The 5,569-nt window shown below is 40.3% G+C and overlaps 1 long non-coding RNA gene across 2 annotated transcripts; it reads left to right on the top strand.

Moving 5' to 3' along the window:
* Nucleotides 1-356: 356 nt before the first annotated feature.
* On the top strand, nt 357-5,222 carry LOC112476608. 2 transcript variants are annotated; one of them, XR_003045170.1, is made up of 3 exons: nt 357-563; nt 857-974; nt 4,484-5,222. It is a non-coding gene; the product is annotated as an uncharacterized LOC112476608 (long non-coding RNA). The 2 variants fall into 2 exon arrangements; XR_003045169.1 differs by adding an exon at nt 4,311-4,340 and having other exon boundaries at nt 357-974.
* The last annotated feature ends 347 nt before the right edge of the window (nt 5,223-5,569 follow it).

Raw genomic sequence — 5,569 nt, 5'->3', positions numbered from 1 at the left:
ATTACACTTGTTTATGGGCTAATGTTTCAAGTGATAGTTGGATGAAGATGTAGTAGGATAAATTCCCTCTGTTCCAAGAGGGAGGAGAAAGAGAGAGAAGGGAAAACTTCCACCACAGCTGGCTCTGAGGTGACTCCGAAGACACTGCCAGATGTTCACCCAGGGTCCTTTCACTGCCTTGATTTTCTCTGGTGCAGGTTCAGCTTTGTTCAGAGCGATGTGGGAAAGCGTCCTTTCCCTGCTTGCGTGCTATTTGTATGGGAAATCAGCTCTGTGGTTTTGTGTTTTCAATGAGTCAGCTTTAGGCAGCACAAGGGAAAAAGCCAAGTCTCCTCTCTGCTTCCCTCTTCCTTTAGAGCAGGGACTCAAATCCCAGGGCTGCATTGAAAGGTAGCTGGGTAGTGCTTAAAAGCAAAGACTGTAGAGCCAGAGCGCCTGGGTGAAAGTCCCAGCCCTTCCACTATTATTAGTCTGAACTTTAATTTTCCCATCTGTAAAGTGGGACAGTAATACTACTTCTTCCACAGGTGACTGTGGTGATGGAAGCCAAGGCACTTAGAATGGTATCTGACATATAGCTCTATGTACATGTGCACTTTGTATTATTATTATTTGCTGTTAAGAAAAATGAACATGGCTGTAGGTACCTGGATAATAGGGAGAAAAGCACTGTCAGTTCAGATGGAACATTCTCCATCGAAGTTGGCAGCCTGAGCCTGTAGACATACAGACTCAATGTCTCCCAAATCTTCCAGTGTGTCCGAAGAAGCCAAAAATCCAGATTTTGCATGACATCTTCTAATTTGTAAATACTGACAATAAATTTTTTAAAAATGTTAAACACTGGGCAAAACAGAAGTCAGTCGTCCTGATCCAGCTGGGAGCCTCCAGACTGCCTCGTCTACTCATATACTCCCTCCTGTCACCGTAGAATGGACGAGATCCAAGCTATGCAGCTGCCATTAAATACAGAGGTGGGTGAATCGACTTTAGTGTATCCAAAGTAGGATTTAATAATCAAAAGAGAAGAGAAAGGGCACAGCTGAGATTCAGATGGGGAGCAGGAGGTTGGCAGCGCCCAGCCTGGGAGCACTCCCCAGGGAAAGGGCATCCCAGCCTAGGAAAGCTTCCTGGTGGGACACGATGCAGGCAAAGTCCGAATTGTGAATGGCTGTTTTTAATGATGCCACTAAATCTTCTAATCCTGAGATGACTCTTACTTTCCAGTAACTTCCTACTTCCTGTAACTAATAGCTCAGGACTCAAGCTGCCTGGATTCAGCTGTGTGACTTTGAACGAATAACATAACCTCTCTGTGCCTTGGTTTTTATTTGTAAAAATTAATGGTGCCTATCTCATAGTTGTCATAAGAAAGAAATGAAATGATACATGTGAAAGGCTAGCATAGTGCCTAACACATAGTAATTACTCAAAATAATGTTGTTAGGAATGTAAGTGATACTTATTTAAATAAATGTCAACTCTTTTTGCTCAACAAAGGAATAGAAATGTATAAAGCAGTTAACACGTGCAAGTTTTAAAATCAGACTCCATTAGGACTTTGAGGAGAGGCCCTGTGTCTTAGTCACTACTGAGTCCCTAATACCAGGCACAGAGCCAAATGTGAGGTAAGAAGCCAAGGAATGTGTGTCAAGCGAGTCAAGGGCTCCTGTCCTCAGGGAATCCAGAATGTGGGGTGGGGGTGGGGACGAGACCTGAATGCGTAAGAAATTAACAACAAAAGACTTATGCTATTTGAGTCACCGAAAGAAGAGCCATCCAAGGCAGAAGAGAGTGGCCATATGAACAAATCACGTACATGGTCATGGCTGGATGAGATCAGCTTCAGAAGGAATCCTCTCGGATTCCAGCGGTCAATGGAGAATCTCATGGAAACATAGGTGTGGCTTGGATATGAAGCAAAAAGTCATTCCAGGAGGGCTGAGTAAACAAGGAGATGGTGACAAAGTAGCAGGTGCGTTTCAGGCACAATGAGCAGAGGGGACCAGGTGTTCAGAACAGCTAGTGGGTGAGGAAAATCTTGAAATCTAGTTGATAATTGATTGAAAAAGGCCTTCATCGTCAGGTTACAGTAGAGACTACTAGATATCATCCCTTCTTCTTTAACAGAACATCTAATTTATTTGCCCAGAATGGATTATACTTCTCAGCCTCACTTGTAGCTGGGTGCAGCCATGTGACTACGTTCTGATTTAGTTAAGACCAACGAGACTTAAGAGAAAGTTCTGTGTGCAGGTTCAAGATTTCATATACATATATATAGATGAGTAGTCAGGGAATATAATAATGATTATACATACCATTACATGCATACTTATAAATACTGTGCTAAGTGCTGAGGATACAGAGGTAGATAAAACTTTTAAGAATGGAGTTACCTATCTAGAGAGTGAGAAAAACCATAAGAAAATGGTGAAATGAGATCATTTTTGCTGTGTACTTGCTATGTGGCCTTGAAAAGTGTGGTGCATAGTATATGGTGCTGGTGGCATGCAAGAGGAATTTACATGGAAAGTAGATGACCATTTTAATTGTTTGTAATAGCTACATATTGACAACTTGTCTTAGAGAAATACTTGAGTTCCTATTGATGATAATGACATTTATTCATTCATTCAACAAACATTCCTTGAGTACTTATGAGGTGCTATATTATGCTCTGAGAGAAAACAGCAGAAAGCAGAACAGAAAAGTCCCTGACCTGCCGGAGTTGGCATTATACATTTTCCTCTACAATAAATTTAGTTTGCCTAAGTAAATTTAAGTTTGAAAACCAGAATCCATCTTATTTAAGTTAACGATGCGTGATTTGTTGGCTGACATGACCAAAATGATGAAGGTGATGCAAAATGAACCACATCTGGGATGCCCTGGGCCAGTGGCAACTTATCCAGCACCCACAGAAAGGTGTTTCCAGACCGGCACTCTCACCAAGAAACACTCAGCTGCTTCCCCAACCCCCACTCCTATCTCTTCTTCTGTTTTTATCTCAAGTCTTCTATTTATTTCCTGACCTTGTTCTGAGGAATATGCAAGATTAGATCAGGGTATTTCTACTGAAATGATAAGAAAACCCACTAATTGGGTTAACTGTGGCAAAGTTTTGTAAATTAAGGAAACTCTGAATAAGAAAATATTTATAAAGAAAAGTATTTTTCACGTTTGCTTATTATATAGTTGGCAAAACACGAGTCACATTATGGAAAACCTGTTTTTCTGAATCCATTAATATATTGTCAAAACTCTCACTTAAGTAGATCACACTGTATCTGCATCTAAATGAATACCATGTACTTGAGAATAATTTGTCCCTCAGGTAAATCAACAGAGAGTTGCCTTCCAAGTTAAATGAACGACATAAGCATATCACAGCATGTGGCTACCTTCACCTGAGCCTTCTCACACCACTTCTGTTCCTATCCTAAATAATTTAAATTTCCCCCACAGAGAAAAAGGAGTTAATGAACTGCACAATAACTTTTATTTCCACAAACTTACTCATTTTACATCACTGCTAACCCCTACCCTACCACCCAAGCAGACAATATTTACAGAAGAATCTCCACATAAATTTAAATGGTGACTGAAATGAAAATTTAGGTGGAGGAACAGAGTAAATGATTAAATGAAGAACTGCTGAGTCTTTCAAAACCGACCCCTAACAAAGGTGATTGAGTTGTTTTGCAGACAAGTCTCAATGGAACAACAAAACTGCTTCTTAGCATCCTCACTTCAATCAAGATAAAGTTCATTCATTCACTCAGTAAAGGTGTGTCTAACTCCTTCTGCTTTGTTAGGTACTGGTTTAGACACTGGAATACAAAGGTGAACAAAACGGAGCTTACAGTCTAGTGTGTGAGAAAAGATAGTGATCAAAATGTCACACTAATACAAAATTCCCAACTGTGAGGAGTGCTATGTGAGGAAGGTAAGAATGAAACAAACAAGGAATCTGACCTAAGCTCAGGAGTCAGGATGAACTGGGAGCTGAAGGATAAAGAGTAGTTAACTAGGCAAAGAGGGAAGGAAAAGTGTTCCACGCAGAGAGAAATGGCATATAAAACTCTGCTGGTGGGCTAGAGGAGCTAAAGGCTGGAGTTCCAAAATAGAAGAGAGTAAGGTACAAATGTAGGCAAGGGCCAGATCATGTAGGACTTGGGAGGCCATGGCAAGGAACCTCTTGGGACTTCATTCTGAGAGCAGTGAAAGGCCATTGAAGAGTTCTGACTTAGCTAATTGTCTTTCAATATCTGTTTTTCCTTTCGTCTATGGGACCATCTGGGATAAAGACTATGTTTCGCAGCATCCTTTGCAACTAGGTAGGTATGTCCATGTGACTAAATTATGGCCAATGGGCATGCAAGCAGAATTGTCAGGTGGAAGGAGCATTTAAGACTCTCTTTTTAAGAAGCAAATTGCATGTGCTCTTTGCCTTCTTCTTTTCTCTTCCTCCATCCTGCAGCCTGGAAACCAGATGCTGCCATCTTAGACCATGAAGGAGAAGCCATGCATGATAGAGCAAGGAGAAAAAAGGATCCTGGGTTCCTGACACCGTGGAGAGCTTTACCAGCCCTGGACTGCTCCTGTGACTTTTTAATTAATTGAGATATAATTTATATACAGTTTTATATATGAAAAAAATCCTGCATTCATATAGAGTATACTATTCAGTGTGTTCTGACAGTTGTATACATCTGTGTAACCACCAACAGAACCAAGATTCAGAACACTTCTATCATCCCCAAAAGATTTCCATGCCCCTTTGCCATTCACCGCTCCCTCTACTCCCAGCATGAGACAACCACTGACCTGCTTTCTGTCACTATAGACTAGTTTTAATGTTCTAGAACTTTATATAAATGGAATCATACAGTATATACTTACTTTTTTGTCTAGCTTCTTTTATTCAACGTAATTATTTAGAGATTCGTCCATGTTGTTATCAATAGTTCTTTCCTTCTTATTGCTGAGTAGTATTCTATTGTATGAATATACCACACCTTGTTTAATCCATTCACCAGTTGACATTTGTGTTGTCGACTGTTTGGGCCTATTACAAACAAAGCTGTTTTTAATGAACATTTATGTACTAATCTCTGTGTAGACACATGATTCATTTCTCTAGGTAAATATCAAGGAGTGGAATGTCTGGGTCATATAGTAGGTGTCTATTTAACAATATGAGAAACAGCCAATTTTCCGTTTCCAATGAGCAGCGAATGAGGGTGTTAGCTGCTCCACATCCTTGCCAATAGTTGGTATTGTTAATGTTTAAAATTTTAGGTATTCTAATGGACGTACAGTGGGGTACCTAGATTTTATAAGAGAAAAAATTACCTTCTTAGTTGGGTTTAAGCCATGTTATTTTGGATGCTCTGTCACTCTCAACCAAAGCTAATCCTATCGAACACAGAAAGCAACAATGTAAGGAGAAAGACCAGGCAGAAGATTCCTGTGGATTAGATAAGAGATGGTGGTGGATCGAAGTAAGGAAGGGCAATGGCAATGGAGAGAAATGGATGGATTGGCAGTATAGTTAGGAAACAAT

The sequence above is a fragment of the Pteropus alecto genome, unplaced genomic scaffold (genome assembly GCF_000325575.1).
Source record: "Pteropus alecto unplaced genomic scaffold, ASM32557v1 scaffold71, whole genome shotgun sequence".
Classification (NCBI taxonomy): Eukaryota; Metazoa; Chordata; class Mammalia; order Chiroptera; family Pteropodidae; genus Pteropus; species Pteropus alecto.
This window is presented reverse-complemented; position numbering and strand designations above follow the sequence as displayed.